The following is a 23,189-nucleotide window of genomic DNA, read 5'->3' as shown; positions in this document are numbered from 1 at the left end:
TATCGTGGCACTGAAATATCGTGGCACTGAAATATCGTGGCACTATGACTGTCAGAAAATGTTCATTAGCCACTGAAATATCGTGGCACTGAAATACGTGGCACTGAAATACGTGGCACTATGACTGTCAGAAAATGTTCATTAAACGGTTAGGGGTGAGTTTAGGGGTAGGGTTAGGGTTAGGGTTTGGATCCCTTTGTCACCTTGATGGTGGTGGGTGACTTTTCAGTGTGTGTTCTGGTTTTTTTCTATAAAAACGCTTGCGTTTTTGACGCAAACAAACGCGTTGAGATCGGACGCCATGTCGCGTTTGGAGAGCCCCTGATGTGCCTAAACAGTGAAAACTCCCCAATTCTAACTGAAACCCCAACCCTAACCCCAGCCCTAACCCTAACCCCAACCCTAACCCTAGCCCTAACCCTAGCGCTACTTTCACACTAGCGTTTTTTTGCATATGTCGCAATGCGTCGTTTTGGCGAAAAAACGCATCCTGCAAAGTCATCTGCAGGATGCGTTTTTTCCCCATAGACTAACATTATCGACATATTGACACACGTGGCAAGCGTCGTGCGACGGTTGCGTCGTGTTGTGGCGGACCGCCGGCAGCAACAAACGTTACATGTAACTTTTTTTGTGCCGACGGTCCACCATTTCCGACCGCGCATGCGCGGCTGGAACTCCGCCCCCACCTCCCCGCACCTCACAATGGGGCAGCGGATGCGTGGAAAAACAGCATCCGCTGCCCCCGTTGTGCGGCGCTTGCACAGTATGCGTCGGTATGTCGGGCCGACGCAGCGCGACGGCCCCGTACTGACGCTAGTGTGAAAGTAGCCTAACGGGAAAATGGAAATAAATATATTTTTTTAAATTGTATTATTTTTCCCTAACTAAGGGGGTGATGAAGGGGGATTTGATTTACTTTTATAGCGGGTTTATTAGCGGATTTTTATGATTGGCAGCCGTCACACACTAAAAGACGCTTTTTATTGCAAAAAATAGTTTTTGCATCACCACATTTTGAGAGCTATAATTTTTCCAGATTTTGGTCCACAGAGTCATGTGAGATCTTGTTTTTTGCGGGACGAGTTGACGTTTTTATTGGTACCATTTTCGGGTACATGACATTTTTTGATCGCTTTTTATTCCGATTTTTGGAAGGCGGAATGAACAAAAATCAGCAATTCCTGAAATTCTTTTAGGGGGGGCGTGTATACCGTTCCGCGTTTGGTAAAAAGGATAAAGCAGTTTTATTCTTCGGGTCAGTACGATTACAGCGATACCTCATTTATGTAATTTTTTTATGTTTTGGCGCTTTTACACAATAAAAACTATTTTATATAAAAAAATAATTGTTTTTGCATCGCTTTATTCTGAGAGCTATAACTTTTTTATTTTTCTGCTGATGATGCTGTATGGCGGCTTTTTTTTTGCGGGACAAGATGACGTTTTCAGCGGTACCATGCTTATTTATATCCGTCTTTTTGATCGCGTGTTATTCCACTTTTTGTTTGGCGGTATGAGAATAAAGCGTTGTTTTTTGCCTCGTTTTTTTTTTTTTACGGTGTTCACTGAAGGGGTTAACTAGTGATATAGTTTTATAGGTGGGGTCGTTACGGACGCGGCGATACCAAATGTGTACTTTTATTGTGTGATTTTTTTTTATTTAGATAAAGAAATGTATTTATGGGAATTTTTTTTTTTTTTTTCTTTATTTAGGAATTTTTTTTTATTTTTTTTTTTACACATGTGGAAAATTTTTTTTTTTTACTTTGTCCCAGGAGGGGACATCACAGATCGGTGATCAGACAGTGTGCACAGCACTCTGTCTGATCACTGATGTGACAGGCACGTTCCACAGGCTTGCCGGCGCCTGCTATGAGGATTCTCAGCAGACGCCGGCAAGCAGGGTCATCTCATGACCCGGAAGGAGTCCCGCGGCCATCTTGGATCCGGGGACTCCTTCCAGGTCACCGGAGCAGCGCGATCTCATGGCGCTGCTCCGGTGGGAGAGCGCAGGGAGCCCCCGTCCCTGCGCGATCCCCCTCTATGCCGCCGTCACTGTTGACAGCGGCATCAGAGGGGTTAAATGCCCGCGATCGGCGATAGCGCCGATCGTGGGCATTGCTGCGGGGTGTCAGCTGTCATATACAGCTGACACCCGCACCCGATCACCGCGGCGCTCAGCGCGAGACCGCGGTGATCGGGGCGCCGTACTAGTACTGCGGCTGTCAGTAATGCAGTGCCGGCAGCGCAGTACTAGTACGGCGCATGTCGGGAAGGGGTTAAAATACTTTTAAATCATGTGTGTGTGTTTAACCCTTTCAAACAATTGGATTAATAATGGATAGGTGTCATAATTGACGCCTCTCCATTATTAATCTGGCTTAATGTCACCTTACAATAGCAAGGTGGCATTAACCCTTCATTACCCCATATCCCACCGCTACACGGGAATGGGAAGAGAGTGGCCAAGTGCCAGAACAGGCGCATATTCCAGATGTGCCTTTTCTGGGGTGGCTGGGGGCAGATGCTTTTAGCCACGGGGGGGGCCAATAACCATGGACCCTCTCCTGGCTATTAATATCTGCCCTCAGTCACTGGCTTTACCACTCTGGCGGAGAAAATTGCGCGGGAGCCCACGCCAATTTTTTCCGCCATTTAACCCTTTATTTTAGCAGCTACAGCGCCCAAATTTTGCATACACACACTACTAACATTAGTAGTGTGGAATATGCAAAAAAAATGGGGATATGGGATGGTTTACTATATGTAAACCATGTCTCATATCCTGTCGGGTTTGTGAAGGAGAAATGAAAAGCCGGCAATTGAATTACTGGCTTTTCACAGATATCGCGCTATAGTAAAAATAAATACAGATATATATATACATACACACACACACACACACACTGTATATATGTTATCCCGAACATTTGAGCCCATAAATCCATTAGATGTCGGTTTTGCAAGCCTGCGAGAAAATATCGCAGTACGGATGCCATACGGATTACATACGGAGGATGCCATGCGCAAAATACGCTGACACACCCTGCCTACGGATCACTATTTTGGGAACATTTCTCCGTATTACGGCCGTATTACGGCCGTAAAATACGGACCGTATTGTCTTACGCCGAGTGAGACGCCGGCCTTAGTGGTAACATTTCTTCGAAATTACTTGCGATTATTTATGAAAAAAAAAACTGAAATATGGTGAAAATTTTTAAAATTTTGCAATTTTCAAACTTTGTATTTTTATGCCCTTAAATCAGAGAGATGTCACAAAAAATAGTTAATAAATAACATTTCCCACATGTTTACATCAGCATAATTTTGGAAACCAAATTTTGTTAAGGAGTTATAAGGGTTAAAATTTGACCAGCAATTTCTCATTTTTACAACACCATTTTTTTTTTTTTTAGGGACCACATCACATTTGAAGTCATATTGAGGGGTCTATATGATAGACAAATAACCAAGTGTGACACCATTCTAAAAACTGCACCCCTCAAGGTGCTCAAAACCACATTCAAGAAGTTTATTAACCCTTTACGTGCTTCACAGGAACTGAAACAATGTGGAAGGAAAAAATGAACATTTAACTTTTTTTTTGCAAACATTTTACTTCAGAACCATTTGTTTTTATTTTCACAAGTGTACAAACAGAAATGTAACCATAAATTTTGTTGTGCAATTTCTCCTGAATATGCCGATACCCCATATGTGGGGGTAAACCAATGTTTGGGCGCACTGCAGAGCTTGGAAGAGAAGGAGAGCCGTTTGACTTTTTCAATGCAGAATTGGCTGGAATTGAGATCGGACGCCATGTCATGTTTAGAGTGCCCCTGATGTGCCTAAACAGTGGAAACGCTCCACAAGTGACACCGTTTTGGAAACTAGACCCCTTAAGGAACGTACCTAGATGTGTGGTGAGCACTTTGAGCCCCCAAGTGCTTCACAGAAGTTTATAACGTAGAGCCGTGAAAATAAAAAAAACCTTTTTTTTTCTCAAAAATGATTTTTTTTAGCCTGCAATTTTTTATTTTCTCAAGGGTAACAGGAGACATTGGACCCCAAAATCTGTTGACCAGTTGGTCCTGAATACGCTGATACCCCATATGTGGGGGGAGGCACTGTTTGGGCACCCATCAGGGCTCGGAAGGGAAGGAGCGCCGCTTGGAATGCAGACTTGGATGGGATGGTCTGCAGGCGTCATGTTGCATTTGCAGAGCTCCTGCTGTACCTAAACAGTAGAAACCCCCCACAAGTGACCCCATTTTGGAAACAAAACCCCCCAAAGAGCTTATTCTAGATGTGTGGTGAGCACTATGAACCTCCAACTGCTTCACAGAAGTTTATAATGTAGAGCCATGAAAATAAAAAAAATAATTTTTTCCACAAAAATGATCTTTTCACCCCCAAATTTTTACTTTCACAACAGTAACAGGAGAAATTGGACCTCAAAATTTATTGTGCAATTTATGCCGAGTAGGCTGATACCCCATATGTGGGGGTAAACCACTGTTTGGGCGCATGGCAGAGCTCGGAAGGGAAGGAGCGCCGTTTTGGAATGCAGACTTTGATAGAATGGTCTGCGGGCGTTATGTTGCGTTTGCAGAGCCCCTGATGTACCTAAACAGTAGAAACCCCCCACAAGTGACCCCATTTTGGAAACTAGACCCCCCAAGGAACTTATCTAGATATGTGGTGAGAACTTAGAATGCCCAAGTGCTTCACAGAAGTTTATAATGCAGAGTCGTGAAAATAAAAATAAAAATTTGTCCACAAAAAAAGATTTTTTAGCCCCCAAGTTTTTATTTTCACAAAGGTAACAGGAGAAATTGGACCCCAAAAGTTGTTGTCCAATTTATCCCGAGTACGCTGATGCCCCATATGTGGGGGTAAACCACTGTTTGGGCGCACGGCAGAGCTCAGAAGGGAGGGAGCACCATTTGACTTTTTTAGCGCAAAATTGTCTGTCGTGTTTGGAGACCCCCTGATGTACCTAAACAGTGGAAACCCCCCAATTCTAACTCCAACCCCAACACCCCTAACCCTAATCCCAACCCGATCCATAATCCTAATCATAACCCTAACTATAATCATAACCCTAACCCCAAAACAACCATAACCCTAATCAGAACTCTAAATCCAACACATCCCTAATCCTAATCTCAACCCTAACCCTTATCCCAATAAACCCCTAACCCCAATCCCAAACGTAACCCTAATGCCAACCCTAATCCAAACCATAATCCCAACTCTAACCCTAACTTTAGCCCCAACCCTAACCCTAAATATAGCCCCAACCCTAACCCTAAATTTAGCCCCAACCCTAAATTTAGCCCCAACCCTAACCCCAAGTTTAGCCCCAACCCTAAGTTTAGCCCCAACCCTAAATTTAGCCCCAACCCTAACCCCAAGTTTAGCCCCAACCCTAAGTTTAGCCCCAACCCTAAATTTAGCCCCAACCCTAAATTTAGCCCCAACCCTAAATTTAGCCCCAACCCTAAATTTAGCCCCAACCCTAAATTTAGCCCCAACCCTAAATTTAGCCCCAACCCTAAATTTAGCCCCAACCCTAAATTTAGCCCCAACCCTAAATTTAGCCCCAACCCTAAATTTAGCCCCAACCCTAAATTTAGCCCCAACCCTAAATTTAGCCCCAACCCTAAATTTAGCCCCAACCCTAAATTTAGCCCCAACCCTAAATTTAGCCCCAACCCTAAATTTAGCCCCAACCCTAAGTTTAGCCCCAACCCTAAATTTAGCCCCAACCCTAAATTTAGCCCCAACCCTAAATTTAGCCCCAACCCTAAATTTAGCCCCAACCCTAAATTTAGCCCCAACCCTAAATTTAGCCCCAACCCTAAATTTAGCCCCAACCCTAAATTTAGCCCCAACCCTAAATTTAGCCCCAACCCTAAATTTAGCCCCAACCCTAAATTTAGCCCCAACCCTAAATTTAGCCCCAACCCTAAATTTAGCCCCAACCCTAAATTTAGCCCCAACCCTAAATTTAGCCCCAACCCTAAATTTAGCCCCAACCCTAAATTTAGCCCCAACCCTAAATTTAGCCCCAACCCTAAATTTAGCCCCAACCCTAAATTTAGCCCCAACCCTAAATTTAGCCCCAACCCTAAATTTAGCCCCAACCCTAAATTTAGCCCCAACCCTAAATTTAGCCCCAACCCTAAATTTAGCCCCAACTCCTCTAGCGGCCGGCTGATCATGGCGGGCGCACTGCGCATGCGCCCGCCATTTTCGTACCGAAGGAAGAAGCCGGCAGCCAGGAGGGGACACAGGAGGACCCAGGGACACCGGTAAGTATAACAGGGTCCCCGAATCCCCCTATTTCTCTGTCCTCTGATGTGCGATCAGAGGACAGTGAATTACACATCGCTTTTTTTTTTTTTTTACACTGTACATACATACATACTAGAGAAGAATGGTCAGGCCACTTTCAGCTCTATTTCATGGCTTTTGAAATCTGAAGCAGCTAAAACATCAATAAGACTAAACATGCACAGCAAGTTGTTTTCACACTGCAGTGCTTGTGATAATTTTTCTGGCAGATGTGTGCACACACTCTATAGGGATTTTTCACTATTAAGGGATTTTGTTAGTTTCTAATCCTGCAAAGATAGAAATTAAACAAAATGAGCTTGCCCCATTCACCGCTAGACCTCCGCCTCTGCCCCCGGGGCGACCGCAACTTCCATTTAAAATGTACAGCTGAAATCTTCACTCAGAAGAAGCTATCAGGCCCCATAATCTTTTTAAGATGTACGTTTAAACAGCTTAAAAATCAGGGATGTTGCAAAATAAAAAAACAAAAACAAGCTGATTAAATTGCTGCTGTATTAGCACCTGTGCTCTAGTGGTACTCATTGATCATGTGCTGTACAGTCACACTTGACCAATGCAGCCAATCACTGTCCGTAGTTAAAATGCTTGCATGACTGGCACAAGACCACCAAGTCCAGTTATTGGCTGCAGCGGTTATGTGCAGCAGTGAAAAAAAAAAAACATCATAGATGACTGGGGTAGGGACATTTACAGGTGAGCAAGTGTTATTGTGTTATTTTAGAAACATTATCTGCTTATAGTATATATTTTTAAGTGCTGGACACTAACAATTCTATGATTTATGTTACACAACCAGCATGTGCCTTTTAACATACGTAATTGCAGCTAAATCTGATCACTGCTGTCCATCACTGAAATTGATATTTAAGTCTTGCTATCCCGGTGGTGGGACAAAGGCCTCTTTTACTGACATTTTAGTATACCTATGAGGCACAGCCACTGGCAGCTTCATAGTATACCATGATTTATACTATATACTGCAATAATGAGGTACTGCAGTACAAGAGATCAAAAAGTGTAGAACAAAAAAAAAAACCTGAAATTTCAAAACAATGCTCCACCATTTCACCTCATTTGGATTTTTTTTTTCCATTACAGCAATTGTATCAAAACTAGTCATACACCCGAATCGATGGCAGAACTAACAACTTCATGACTCATAGAAAAAAAAAAAAAAAAAAGTGAAAATTGACTGTACTCACCGTAGCTGTCATAACAGCTACTTACTGTAGCAAAATACAACAGGGACCAGGAAGAACAGAAGGTGATGCGTCGCTGCAGTATCCAGACTAAAGTCCACAATCTTAATTTTTGTTGCTAAAAATCTAGGGGATTTTCAAAGGAACTGCTAATGAGATTATCTCACTATGAGGGGAAATACACCAACACATTTTCCTGTGTAAGGATCTGTTGTAATGTGTTTACGTCTCAGAGGAATGACATGACAAGCATTAAGTTCCGAAGTTCAGATAAGAATGAATGTCCCATATATCCCCTTCAGATTATCATTTGTACCTGCGCACACTACAGCACTTTTGGTTATTTTAGTGTCAATGATGAATATAGAACAAGATGTTTCGCCCTGCTACTGGTTTATTGACTCAAACGGAATAACCTCATAGGCATAAGAGACTGAGTGAGGAGGCCCACGGCCAGTCAGTACATTACAGAAGAGAGTGAAGCTGCCCTTAAGGTATGTTGACCAGGGTCTGACTGGCAAATTTTACCCAGCAAGGAAAGGGGGGGCGTGAGAACCTAATATATACGAGCTGCATCATCGCCACTAATGCAAATCTGCACAGGCGCGCCGCTTATTCCAGCAGTGTCCCTAAAGCCAGGTGTACGATATACATACAGTGCTGGTGAGTAGCCCACCAGAGCAATGGGGATACTCTGTACCGGGTCCGGTCACTCAAAGGGGATGTCACGGTGGCTGCGACCCGGTCTGTGGCCCTGGGCACTCAATAAAAGGGGATAAGTCTTTAAAGGGAATTTGGTAATAAAGAGTTTGTTCGTGACGCCACCTGTGGTGTTCGGTCAGCGGGGACCGACGCTGCTAAAAGGGGTCCTGCTGTTGCATCAAGATGGTGATGCTTCCCACAGGTGAAGCGGGGTCCCCAGGGTTCCCAAGATGTATGGCAGGGATAGTAGTTTGCCGATAAATAAGTGAAGGAGACAGTGTTGTAAATTCTTTACCTGGTTTACTGATGGTAGTAGTCAACCTCAGTCCAGGGTACCGGGTAAAGGTGTAGCTGTGGTCCGGCCAGGTTGGAGGCAATAGGCAAATCCCCTTTTCCAGGTGAGGTCAGTAAGCCTTTCCTATTTGCGCTGATGTGCGAAGTCCCTGCTGCCTCAAGCTTGCTGGCAAGGTACTCCTTTCCTCTCCTGTCTATTACGACCTGTGCTCTTAAGATACTACTTCACCTCAGACTTGGTGTGGGCAAGTAACACAGTCTAATGCCCTCCGGTTCTGTCATGCGTCCTAGAGAGCGACACGACCTCAGGCTCCCCCATGCCCGGCTTCTGCGCTCTGGCTCTGAGGGTGCTCGGTCACAGTTCCCCTCTGAGCCCCTTTTCCTCCACTGTGCTCTTTCCCTCTTTGGCTCCACCACTGTCAATCCTTTGGGTTCTCCTCCTCTCCCCAGAGCTGAAGCTCAAAGCCTGACTGCAGAGCTCCACCGTCTGCTCTTCACTCTTCAGTGTCTCTCACTAACTGCCTAACTCCTCCTAAAGACCAGGTTCTCTCTGAGGGAAGCACCCCTGAATCCAGGTTCAGAGCCCCCCCTTCTGGTCTGGATTCGGAATGTGTTGTGTGTGGGTGCCTTACTTGGTAAAGAAAACTCCCCTTTCCTCCAAGCATGATATTACCCTCCCCGAAAGGAAGGCAACATCACTAAGGGTATGTGCACACGTTGCAGATTTGCCAGTCGATTTTTCTGCACTGAATCCGCATCTCTTGGCAGAAAACGCAGGTGCGTTTTTAATGTGTTTTTGGGTGCTTTTTTGATGTGTTTGAGCGTTTTTGAAAGCTAAATAAAGATGTATTATTGAACCAACAAAAAGATTTGTGATGTCATTTATTGTCCAACCCACACTCCATTACAGACAGATAGAAGGAATGAGACAGATATATCTATAGTTATATCTATTCATATATCTATCTATGGATAGATGTAGATAGATATATGGATAGTTAGATAGATGTACGGATAGATATACCTATGCATCTATAGATATATCTATCAAGAAATATATCTATAGATAGATATATCCATAGATATACAATAGCAAGGCCGATGATAATGAACATGTATAATTATAAAAGTTAAAAAAAAAAAAAAAAAAATGCCGTGGCCTCCTGTGCAATTTTCTTCGCCAGAGGGGGAAAGCCGACGGCCGGGGACCAATATTTGTAACCTGGGAAAGGGGTTAATATCCATGGCTCCTTCCCAGGCTATGAATATCAGCCCGCAGCTGTCTGCATAGCCTTTACTGGCTATTAAAATAGGGGGACCCCCCCCCCAAAAAAAAAAAAAAATGACGTGGGGGGTCCCCCTATATTTTATATCCAGAAAGGCTACGCAGACAGCTGCGGGCTGATATTCATAGCCTAGAGAGGGGCCATGGATAGTTGCCCCACCCCCGGCTACAAATACCAGCCCCCAGCTGCCCCAGAAATGGCACATCTGTACGATTCCCTGTCTTTCCACTCCCCTGTAGCGGTGGGATATGGGGTAATAAGAGGTTAATGTCACCTTGTAAGGTGACATTAAGCCCGGTTAATAAAGGAGAGGCGTCAATAAGACTCCTATCCATTACTAATCCTATAGCAGTGAAAGAGTTAAAAAAAAAAATTGTAGTTACTTACCGATAACGGTATTTCTCTGATCCCATGATGGCACCACGGAGAGAGGGGTCCGCCCCCAGGGACAGGAAACCTACAGGTTAAAAAGGGCGTACCTCTCTCCCACATCAGTTGGTTTACAGAGCCTTAGGGTACTGTCACACAGTACCATTTTGATCGCTACGACGTTACGATTCGTGACGTTCTAGCAATATCGTTACGATATCGCAGTGTCTGACACGCAGCAGCGATCAGGGATCCTGCTGAGAATCGTACGTCGTAGCAGATCGTGTGGAACTTTCTTTCGTCGCTTGATCACCCGCTGACATCGCTGGATCGTTGTGTGTGACAGCGATCCAGCGATGTGTTCGCTTGTAACCAGGGTAAACATCGGGTAACTAAGCGCAGGGCCGCGCTTAGTAACCCGATGTTTACCGTGGTTACCAGCGTAAACGTAAAAAAACAAACAGGACATACTTACATTCCGGTGTCTGTCCTCCAGCGTCTCAGCTTCTCTCCACTGTGTGAGCGCCGGCCGGAAAGCGAGCACAGCGGCGACGTCTGACGTCACCGCTGTGCTTGCCGGCTATGGCGCTTACACAGTGGAGAGAAGCAGAACGCCGGGGACAGACACCGGAATGTAAGTATGTACTGTTTGTTTTTTTACATTTACGCTGGTAACCACGGTAAACATCGGGTTACTAAGTGCGGCCCTGCGCTTAGTTACCCGATGTTTACCCTGGTTACCGGGGACTTCGGCATCGCTCCAGCGCCGTGATTGCAACGTGTGACCGCAGTCTACGACGCTGGAGCGATATTCATACGATCGCTGCGACGTCACGGATCGTGCCGTCGTAGCGATCAAAATGGTACTGTGTGACAGTACCCTTATACAGAACTTCAGCTGCAACTTAATATTTACACAAATTAAGCTTAACAATTTAACTTAACAGAGGCACCGTGACTAAATTAATTATCAATATTATTATCATGTGCACACCTGTGTGTGAAAAGGGAGGGAATATACGGGTGCCATCATGGGATCAGAGAAATACCGTTATCGGTAAGTAACTACAATTTTCTCTATCCCCATGATGGCACCACGGAGAGATTTGCATAGATTGTAACTTTTAGGGAGGGACCACTGCCTCTAGAACCCTTCGACCAAAGGTGAGATCAGAGGAGGTCAAGTCTAAGCGGTAGTGTTTGAAAAATGTAGACTGGGAAGACCAAGTGGCCGCTCTACATATCTGTTGTATTGAAGCGCCAGCTCTCTCCGCCCAGGATGATGCCACTGCTCTGGTCGAGTGCGCTTTTATATTCTCCGGGATGGCCGCCCCGCTGGATGAGTAGGATAGGGCGATGGCATCTCTTATCCACCTCGCTAACGTAGCTTTTGACGCTTTCTGTCCCTTCCGTGGACCCTGGAAGCAGACAAACAGAGCCCTATCCTTCCTGCACTCCCTAGTGGCTGACAAGTATTGGAGTAGGCACCTTTTAACATCAAGGGTATGTAGTGTTTTTTCCCCCTCATTTTTGGGGTTGGGACAGAATGAGGGCAGGGAGATCTCTTGTGTCCTGTGAAATTGTGACGCAATTTTAGGGAGGTAAGCCGGGTCTGTTTTCAGAATGACTCTGTCTTCTAGAATTTGAGTGAAGGGAGGGCACGCGGACAATGCTTGTATGTCACTAACGCGACGGGCTGAGGTTAGGGCCACTAGGAGTGTGGTTTTTAAAGACAGGATCTTTAGAGGTGCGTCTGCCAGGGGTTCAAAAGGAGATTTGGTTAGCGCATTTAAAACAAGGTTTAGGTCCCATGGAGGGGCATTATGCAAAGGGACAGGCCTTGATCTACCCGAGGCTTTGATGAATCTCATGATCCATCGGTTTCTGGCTAGATCATAATTATACAGCGCTCCCAAGGCTGCTACCTGAACCTTTAGAGTACTTGTAGCTAAACCTTTTTCCAAACCCTTTTGCAGGAACTCGAGAATTTTTTCTATTGGGATTTCCCCAGCTGGGTCAGCCCCCGATACAGACATGAATTTTTTCCACACTTTACCATATATTTTGGTGGTTACGAGTTTCCTACTCTGTAGTAATGTGGATACCAGCTTGGATGAAAACCCCTTGTTGCTTAATAGCTTCCTTTCAAAAGCCAAGCTGTCATATGTAGGCTTTTCACACTGGGGTGACACACTGGGCCCTGGGATAACAGATTTTTCGTGTCTGGTAGAACCCACGGGCTGTCTACGGACATCTTCCTCAACCAAGAAAACCATATTCTGCGAGGCCAGAATGGAGCTATTAATATCACTGTTGGAGGGAACGCGTAGGCGAGACGATAGTTCCAGGGGATTGTAAGAGCGTCCAGAGCTACTGGGCCTCCCCGGGGATCGATTGAGCAGAACTTTCTTACTTTCCGGTTTTGATTGTCCGCGAATAGGTCTATTTCTGGCTCTCCCCAACGCTTCACTATCTGGTTGAACACCGACTGTTTCAGCTCCCACTCCCCCTGTTTTAAGCGTGTCCTGCTGAGGAAGTCTGCGGTGGAAGTCTGCGGTCTGATTTTCCGAGCCCTTTATGTAAAGGGCTGTTAGGGACTTCAGATTGTGCTCTGCTATATAAAAGATGGATCGGGATTCTTCTATCAGTGTTTGCGACCTGGTACCCCCTTGGTGGTTTAGGTATGCCACCACTACCTGATTGTCTGAGAAGACTTTTACATGGTGGGAGCGGAGGAGTTTTAGAAAGTGTGTTAGGGCGAGTTTTACCGCTAGCAGTTCTTTCATGTTTGATGAGGTTAGCTCTTGATTTTTGCTCCAGTTCCCTTGTGCCACCTGACCGTCTACATGAGCTCCCCACCCCCAGGGGCTTGCATCCGTCGTTAGGATTTTCTCCGTCGGTAGTGCCCAAGGGACCCCCTTGGTAAAATTTATTGGGTCCGCCCACCACTCTAGGGAGTGTATCGTAGTTGGTGATATACTTAATTGCCCGTCTAAATTTCCTCCCAGACACAGGCTTGAACTTAAAGTCTCCCATTGTAAGTCCCGGGTATGACACTGTGCCCACTGTACGGCCGGGATGCAGGCTGTCATGGAGCCCAGCAGAGACATAGCTTTTCTGAGAGTGGTGACTGGGGATGTTGACAACTGCGCCGCAGCCTGTGTCATTCTTTGAATCTTCCCCTGAGGAAGATAGCACACTTGTGTGGTTGAGTCGAGGACTATCCCTAAGTACTCCTGTACCTGGGATGGGACTACTTTGGATTTGGTAAGGTTCAATAGCCAACCTAGGCTTGACAGAGAAGTCATAACCAAATCCAACTGCTGTTTGCAGTGATGGAATGATGTTCCTGCTACAAGGAGGTCGTCCAGGTAGGGAACTATCAGGATATTCTGTTCCCGTATATGAGCCATCACTTCCGACATTATTTTCGTGAATACCCGGGGTGCGATAGCTAACCCGAACGGTAGGGCCCGAACTGATAATGTTTCACCTCCCCCTGGATATTCACTGCTAGCCGGAGGTACTTTTGATGATCCTTGTGGATCGGTACATGATAGTACGCATCTCGTAAGTCTAGAACAGTCATGAAACACCTGGGAAAGAGTATTTTTACACAAGATTTTATTGTCTCCATTTTGAAGTGTGGGATCTCGAGAAAACTGTTTAATTTTTTGAGATTTATTATCGTCCTGTATGATCCGTCTGGCTTCCTTCGGAGGAAGAGGGGGGAGTAGAAGCCTATGCCTCTTTCCTGGTGTGGGACTTCTCGTAAGACTTCCTTCTGGATTAGGCTTAGAATTTCTTCCTGGAGAGCCGACTGTTCTTGTGACTGTCTCTGCGGTGTCACCATAAAGAGGTTGTTGGGAGGAACGCGGAATTTTAGTTTGAGCCCTTCTCGTACTATGCCTAGTATCCAGGGACTGCTTGAAATTTTTTCCCAGGCTGGAAGAAACCCGGTTAGTCTCCCACCAACCTGGGGGACACCTTCATTGAATTTTCTTATTATCGGGAGTGGGTTTATTGAATAGGAAACCTCTGCTTTTGTTTCTTTTGTCCTCCCATGTTTCTTTGTTTCCTTTCGGCGGTTTTCTTCGCATAAATTTTTTATTCCGAAAGGAACGTCTGTAAGACTGGTTGGGGAAACCAGGGAAAGATTTTTTCTTGTCCTCAGCCTTATCGAGGATATCATCTAGCGTTGTGCCGAACAAGAATTCGCCTTCGCAGGGTATTGAACACAGTCTTGTTTTTGTTTGAAGGTCCCCTGGCCAACATTTTAGCCACAGGGCACGTCTTGCGGCGTTTGAGAAGGCGGCCGACCTGGCTGCTAGTCTGGCCGAATCTACCGATGCATCAGCCAAGAAGGCTGCTGCACCTTTCATTACGGACACCGATTTTTGAATTGTGTCTCTTGAGATTTTCTCCTTTAATTGGGAATCCAAGTGCTCGAGCCACACCATTAGCGCGCGGGCCGTGCAAGTGGCCGCGACAGCTGGTTTCAGTCCGCCTCCTGCCGCTTCCCAGGAGTTTTTTAAGAAAATCTCGGCTTTTTTGTCCATCGGGTCTTTTAAGGTACCCATGTCCTCAAGTGGCAGGGCAAACTTTTTTGAGGCCTTTGCTATGGCCACATCTAACTTTGGTGCCTTACTCCAGGACGAGCAGGCTGGGTCATCGAAAGGGTATTTCCTCTTGGGGGTCAGGACAGCTTTCTTGTCTGGCTTTTTCCATTCTCTCTTAATTAGAGAGTGAATTTTCTCATTTACTGGAAATGCTCTTTTCTTTTGTTCCAGACCGCTGAACATTATGTCCTGCGCTGTTCTTTTAGGTCGCTCATCTACTAGCCCCATTGTTGCTCTGACCGCTTTCACTAAAGCGTCTGTTTCCTCGATAGGGAAGCAACTGCGCCCCCCCTCTGAGGATACTGAAGAGGTGTCCGAGGCTGACGAATCATTTGAGTCGGATAACTCGCTTTCTGACTCGTCCGCACTAGACTCAGGGAACTCAGGACTTTTTTTTATGTTTTTTCTTTGTGGTTTTAATGCCTTTAATGGCACTTTCCACCTGGCTTTTTATCAATGACTTTAATTCTGAGGCAAATGATGGGGTTTCCTCCTGAATCGTCTTTTTTATACAACCGCTGCACAGTCTCTTCTCCCAGGAGGAAGGCAGCTCGTCTGAACATATGGCACATTCCCTGTGCTTTTTCTCCCCTACGAAAAAAGAGTAACCCCATTAAACTCAGCACTTTCACGTAGATCACTCACCCCCTGTGGATCAGAGATACCGTCTCGGGCCTAGGAACTGTATCCGCTGGAACAGTCGCCGGCCGTGTGGTTTTTGCAGACCCCCGACTGCGTTGAGACTCTGATCGTCCGCTGCTACTGCGCTGTACAGAGGGAGTGTTTCCTTTGCGCTGATGCTGTAAGTGCAGACGCCGCTGCACTTGTGCCTGCTCAGGAGATCGCTGGACAGCTTCCTGCATAACCTGCTGCTCGTTTTCGCTCATAGTGGCCTCCGCACTTTCTGGTGCACTGGAGTTTGAAATTTGCCACACTTTCCCGTTTACTGGGCGTTCTTTTATTGTATTGTGCCGGCGACGCCGGAAGTGACGGTCTGCGCATGCGCCCGCCCAACTTCCGGTTCCCTAGTTCGCCGGCCTCACATGAGGGAATGTAAGCGCTGGGGTGCCGGCGCGCGCGCACTAGCGCTCCGTTATCGGCGCTTTGCGGTAATGGCGCCGGCGAGCGTATACCAGCGTTCCGTTGTCGGCGCCTGCACCGACTTGGCGGTAATGGCGCCGGCGTCTCTGCCCACGGGTGTCCCCCGATCTTTACCTGGGCTTATGGAAAGATAGCCGCCGCTACCTCCATGTTATTTGTGTAGAGCCCTTCGGTGACCGCCGTCACCCGCTCCTTCTTACCCCCTTTTTTTTTTTTTTCCGAGGAAGGCAGACTTGATCCTTTCACTGCCTTCCCCCCACTCACCCATGAGGCCCGCCGACCCCTGTGGTGGTGCTTCAGGAAAGGGAGAAAAAAAAAGGGGAAAAAACCGCTTGATCCAGCCGTAACAGGGCGCCCCCTGTCAAGTAGTCGACTGCACCAGCCCCTAGAATCCCACGAAGAATCCTTCAGGTACGTGCTGTAGGTTCCCCGTCAGGGACAGGAAACCAACTGATGTGGGAGAGAGGTACGCCCTTTTTAACCTGTAGGTTTCCTGTCCCTGGGGGCGGACCCCTCTCTCCGTGGTGCCATCATGGGGATAGAGAAATAAAGGAGGAAAGGAAAGCGTAGGACCTGGTATAAGAGAGATGCCGTAAAGTGGCTACCAGGTACACATAAAATTGGCAATTTTTATGCGCTAAACGCTCTAATTTTTCATATTTCTAGTGCAGTAATGCAGTTCAATTTTCGTGTTTCATGTTTGCATGTTTCAGCGCTGCAGTGTGCTGCCTTATTTGCTTGACTGTATAAGAGTTTGTGACTCTAGGTTCAGCACCTGTTCACACTTACACTAGCGTTTTTTTGCCTCTGTCGCAATGCGTCGTTTTGGAGAAAAAAACGCATCCTGCAAAAGTGCTTGCAGGATGCGTTTTTTCTCCATTGACTTGCATTAGCGACGCATTGCGACGGATTCCCACACGTCGCATCCGTCATGCGACGGATGTGTCGTGCTTTGGCGGACCGTCGGCACAAAAAAACGCTACATGTAACTTTTTTTCAGCGACGTGTCCGCCATTTCCGACCGCGCATGCGCGGCTGGAACTCCGCCCCCTCCTCCCCGCACCTCACAATGGGGCAGCGGATGCGTTGAAAAACTGCATCCGCTGCCCCCGTTGCGCGGCGCTTTCAACGCTAGCGTCGGCACGTCGCATTGCGACGTGCAGTGCACGACGCTAGTGTGAAAGTAGCCTAACTCTATGTTTGGATGTGACAGTCAGTTTTTTAAAAAAAATAAAGACACAGCCAGAAAAAAGTATTTTAAAATTCTTGATTTCACCATACTTACAAACACTCCTAATTCCTGCGACGCCCTCGATAGCCTGCAAATTAAAATAAGCCAACAGTATACTCCCTTTCCGCCATAACGAGTGTCCCACGATGATCTCCCCTATAAAACAGTGACATCAGGTGATGTTACTGCTCTAGAGGGCCTCCAGTGACACTGACAGGAGACAATGGCTCCTGCAGTGCATCACTGAAGTTACCCAAGTTCATTGATCTCACTTTATAGCAAAGCTGCGTGGGAATTTTCCCACACAGCAGTGCCACAAGTGAGAGTAGGAACTATTTCTCACAGCGACAGAGGGATACAGTGCGGAAGGATACCTTCCGTCATTGTAGCCACTGGAGAGCGGTCGCATCAGCTGATGTGGCCGCTCTCCACGGGATATCATCGTGGGACACTTGTTTTAATTGGATAACTGCAGATCATGGAGTATATTTTTTTGTTTGTTTGTTTTTTTACAGGTGAGCAATGGCTTCAGCGATCAAGGTGATGGTGAGTATGTACTGTATGTTGCATGTTATACGTACTGTATATGTGTTTTTGGTTTTTACATTGGATGATGGGACTACTACTGTCCCATCATTGGCTAATGTATCAATCACTGTCACTGTAGCAGGCATAGCCCGATGGGACTTGTAGTCCCATCAGACGATGCCTGCACACACAAACACACACCCCCCAAAGACCTCCCCCCCCGCACAGCGCTGCAGAGCCCCGGACAGCACCGCACAGCCCTGCAGACGCCCCCGCCTACACACTTCCCTCCTCCTGGGCCGCAGCGTTTCTCACACCCACATCCGCAGCAAAACTGCAAATCTTTTTTACATCTGCAGTTTTGCTGCAGATGTGCCTGACTCAATGCAAGTCTATGGGTGCAGAAACACTGCAGTTCTGCACAAAAGTAGTGACATGCTGCGGAAAAAAAAAAAAAAAAAAAAGCTGCGTTTCGGTGTGGATTTTTCCGTGGCATGTGCACATGAAGTGTACGGTTCCCATAGACTTACATTGGTTGTGCACTACACTGCGGATTTGATGCAATTCCACGCGGCAAAAAACGCTGTGGGTCCGCAATCAAATCCGCAACGTGTGCACACAGCCTAACAACCGGTTACCTGGGGTGTTACACTGGCAAAAAAAAAAAATTGCATTTGTGCAGCAAAATATAACTTTACGTGTAAAATAGGTGTCACAATTTCACTTCTTAAAAGTGCGCACAATGGGGGAGGTACCGTATATACTCGAGTATAAGCCGAGACCCCTAATTTTGCCACAACAGACTGGGAAAACTTAATGACTTAAGTATAAACCTAGGGTGGAAAATGCAGCTGCTACCGGTAAATGTCAAAAATAAACATAGATACCAATAAAAGTAACATTAATTGAGACATCAGTAGGTTAAGTGTTTTTGAATATCCATATTGAATCAGGAGCCCCATATAATGCTCCATACAGTTCATGATGGACCGCATAAGATGCTCCATATTAAAATATGCCCCATATAATGCTGCACAAATGTTGATTATGACCCCATAAGATGCTCCATACAGACATTTGCCCCAAATAATGATGCACAAATGCTGGTTATGGCCCCATAAGATGCTCCATATGCTGTTGCTGCGATAAAAAATAAATAAATAAATAAAATCACATACTCCCCTCTCGTCGCTCAGGCCCCCGGCACTTGCTATAGTCACCTTTCCCCGTTCCACCGCTGGGTGCCGCTGTGTCTTCCGCACTGAAGTTCAGGCAGAGGGCGGCGAGCACACGAATCGCGTCCTCTGACCTGAGCGTGACTGCAGAGGACGCGGACGATGGAGCCCGGCGGTGGAACGCAGGACAGGTGAATATCGTGCAATGCCCCCGTTATACTCACCTGCTCCTGGCGCGGTCCCTGATTCTCCGGGCACCGGCAGCTTCTTCCTGTGTTGAGCGGTCACATGGTACGGCTCATTACAGTAATGAATATGCGGCTCCACCCTTATGGGAGTGGAGTCGGGTCCATATTCATTACTGTAATGAGCGGTACCATGTGACCGCTCAACACAGGAAGAAGCTGTCAGCGCCCCGAGAACGAGGGACGTGCAGGGACCGGGCCAGGAGCAGGCGAGTATTATTAGACAGCTGCCGCTCCCCCTCCCCTGCCGACTCCTGGGAATGACTCGAGTATAAGCCAAAAGGGGCAATTTCAGTCTAAAAAAATGGGCTGAAATTCTCGGCTTATACTCAAGTATATACGGTATTTAAAAACTGTCTAATAGCAAAACTGGCTTGGTTGCCCATAGCAACTAAAGCTCAGCTTTCACTTCTGAATACTAATTGTAGCTAACTATTCACAATAAAAGACTTGAATGTTAAGATTTTTTTGGGTTTCGTTGACCATGTACACACGCTAATGTATTAGAATTTGGCTATTTTCACATGTTCTGCTCTCATCACAATGCTCCAATTTAAATACATACAATCACATGTCATTCTGTTTCTCTTCCGCTTTTCTCAATTACACATGACACTTGATTTAAATTGCAAATTGGGTGGGTAACTTGATTAGTGCAGAGAGTATGAAAACATCCGAATCCTAATATTACATTACACAATGTTAGGAGTAAGAGACCTCAGTAGTCCCAAAAGCTTGCAGTTTGTTACCATTAGAGATGAGCGAAAATGTTCGGGTCCCTGTTTATTCGGCAAGCTATAGCCCTTATCGAATAAGCTACAGGGGAACCCGGATACCTGGAGTGATCCAGCTGATCAGGTGTTTGGCTGCGCAGGTGCAAGTGTCGCGGCTGTGTGACAGTCACAACACATGCATGGAGAGCCTGTGTGTTATACTGGTATGTTTCCACGGTCAGTAAATGTACAGACACAGCGTCCAATCCGCAGCGGCTAGATGTTACAACATAGTGGATGGGATTTTATGAAATTCCATCTCCAAAAAAAAAGTAACTTTTTTTGTGCGTCGAGTCGGCAAAACTCCGCCCCCTACTCCCTGGACCTTACAATGGGGCAGCGGAAGCGTCGTGGGGCATTTTTTTCCACAGTATGCGACAGCGCGATGGCCCCGTACCGACGCTAGTGTGAAAGCAGCCTTACTGGTCATGGCGGCGTGGAGCAGTACATGTGATACTTATTTAGGTTTTGGGTTTGTTTGTTTTTTAAACGTTCGTACATGGTCAATGTGAGATCATAATGCAAGTAGCAAGGCGGGATTACACTGCACAACATGAGGCACTAAAGGAGTTATCCACTACTAGGGCTACCCCTTCTCATTTCCCACGTTTAGCCCCGATAAAATAAAAACACTTATACTCACCTCTGGTGCCAGTGCCATTCCAGCGGTGCTCATGTGCAATTGTTATGACATGCAAGCCTGGGTCCAATCAGCGCTGGTGTCACTGTCCCCGCCTTCAGACGTATGCATAATCAAGAGTAAGATATTGGCCAGAAGTGGATCTTGCTTCCTCTTGATTAGAGCAAAGGAGAATGAGAGGAGGGCTGTCCCGGTAGTGGACAACCCCATTAAAAAAAAAAAAAAAAAAACTCCGATCAGCTACATGCAAAACAATTGATGTTCATTTAAATAGCCTGAATAGAGAGGCTTATCATTTTTCGCATGAGCACATAGCAACCAATAACAGACTGGTCTGTGCACATAGGCTGCCATTGTTTTCAGCAGCACATTACTGTGTACACAGAATAATGCACAGCCAAAAATGAGAATTATTAATCAAACTTAAAAATCTTTTCATTTAACTTGTTTGTCAGGCGATTACCAGTCTGTTACACTGCAATACTGTAAGGAAAAGAGTTATCTAATCAGAGTGGTGGAAAGTCACTTTCAGGCTACTTTCACATCTGCTTTAAAAAATCCCATTTGTCATTAAAGAAAAACAAACAATCTTCTGTTGCATGACCAATTTGTACCATATACAGCTGCATAACATTATTTAAGTATAGTGAAATTATTGTGTTCCTAGGAGTTCTACCACAGGCTGGGCGTCATAGGATGATCAACACGGAAGGAACCTATGGCAAGCAATCAGCAACGGATTCTTCTTCTTGTTCTTCTGTAATCACAATTTGACATTTTCTGCCAATGTGATTCTGGTGCACAGGGGCCGAACTGCACATGGGTCTCCTCCTCCCTGCCTGTGATTCCACAGCCACATTCTAACTAGACTGTTTCCTCAATCTAGTCGGACTGTGATCATAAATAAGTACCCATATCTGTGATCACATGACCAGCCGCTCCCGAAGAATCTTCACAGCACACGCAATGTGTAGATTCACAAGTCGGCAGTCATACAGAGTGTGAGTGTGAGTGTGTGTGTGTACACTCCATTGTGTATATTGCTGTTCAATGTAAGTGTAGTATAATGTGACTAGACAACCATGCCTATCTGTGCACCATGTATTGTATATACAGAAAAACAGGTGTTTGTGCACACACATATGGTATACACCTCGCTCTCTATTTCTACGCACAGACTTGTGTCAGCATATACACACACACAATATATGGTACACACAATATATGGTACACACAATATATACGGTACACACAATATATACGGTACACACACAATATATACGGTACGCACACAATATACGGTACACACAATATATGTTGCCTTGTCACATTATGTGCAATGGACTCATTAAAGTTGTAGGTCACCTGGCTCCAGGAAAAGAAAGTGTTGTGACAACAGGTATGAGAGGAGGGTTGTGCAGCAGTACATGACGGTGATGTGCCAGCCTCAGTGGTGCCAGCCTGTGATACAATCCACTGTACACAGATGCCGTATAAGTAACAGCCGTCACGTATCACACTGTCAGTCTGGACAGTCCGTGCTGCCTGCGTGCGGTGACAGCTCTGCCAGACACATCTGCAGGCTACCTGCTTACCGTAGAAGGCAGACACGGGAGCCCGGGCACCGTCTACAGACGCTTCATCGCTGCCTCAGCCGCCGCTGTGGCACTGAGGTGATCCCGCCCTCCGTGCTGTGTGCGCCGGGGAGCGCTGCTCGTATGTACAGGAAGCCTGTGCGCGGCACTTCCTACTTCCCATCTGGGCTCCTCTGCAGCTGCAGGTGATTACACCAACCCTCAGCGCTGCCCAGGTCGTCAGTGTCCGCCCTCCGTGCAGCAGCACAGCTGGGAGGTCGCCCTGTGGTCTGCCTGTACCTGAGGTAACCAGCGCCATGCACTCCGCTGCACGATGTATGGAGCTGAATATGCCACCCACAGGGCCACATTCATTATTGTTTTGTTGGTGTTTTTTGTATGTTTTTTTTTTTTTTGCACCATATTCATATTTCCATTTGTGCTTTTTTGAAAACTATTTTGTGTGTTCACCTGAAAAGGTTTGCCGTTGTGAGCAGAGGTTATTCTTTTCAAAAAGCCAGAAAAATGGTCACAAATGTACCCCAGTCTCCTCAGTACTATTTTATGGACACCAGATATGTGGACACAAGTTTGAGATACGTGCAAACTTTCGCTCTAAACAGTGGCAAAGAAATAAATACAAGAATAAAAAAATCATTTTTGAGTTTTCACAGAATCTATAATCAAGTGCACCATTACGAAGAATGCTGCGCAAAAAACAGCAACAAAATACCACATGACAGAAAAGTAACTTAAATGTAAAAAACGCAAACAACGAATTGGGGCCAACGAGTTTTTCAAGGTCCTGTTGCACCTCCATATGCTTCAGTCCTGCTTATGTTTTGGGTCTTTTATTCTTTTTGAGCTGTATCCCTTAAATCCAGAATATATTCCATTTTTCCTTTGGTGCCTCATCACATACTTACTCTGACAATTGATGAGGGGAGAGAATAATCTTGTACGGCCCCCTCTAATGCTGAGCTGCTGTCAGTCAGTGACAGGGGGCGCGATTACAGCCGCCGCTCTCTATACACCGAGCAGTGACTGAACCCGGTGCCGCCCCTTGGCTGGAACCTGAATGCTG

General features: G+C 46.1%; 1 protein-coding gene across 2 annotated transcripts in view; it reads right to left on the bottom strand.

Annotated features, from left to right (window-relative positions):
- The window catches only part of RNF144B (ring finger protein 144B), a 153,783-nt gene extending 131,357 nt beyond the window's left edge, over positions 1–22,426 (bottom strand). Inside the window, exon 1 of one of the 2 annotated variants that reach the window (XM_077269952.1) lies at positions 22,127–22,426. The gene's annotated coding sequence lies outside the window, so the exon portion shown is untranslated. Of the gene's footprint in view, positions 1–21,896 lie in introns of both variants that reach the window. The other variant, XM_077269953.1, reaches the window with a different exon arrangement.
- Positions 22,427–23,189: the final 763 nt, after the last annotated feature.

This window comes from Ranitomeya variabilis, chromosome 6, assembly GCF_051348905.1.
Source record: "Ranitomeya variabilis isolate aRanVar5 chromosome 6, aRanVar5.hap1, whole genome shotgun sequence".
In the NCBI taxonomy this organism is placed as follows: domain Eukaryota; kingdom Metazoa; phylum Chordata; class Amphibia; order Anura; family Dendrobatidae; genus Ranitomeya; species Ranitomeya variabilis.
The sequence above is the reverse complement of the archived record's forward strand: the minus strand, read 5'-3'. Positions and strand labels throughout refer to the sequence as shown.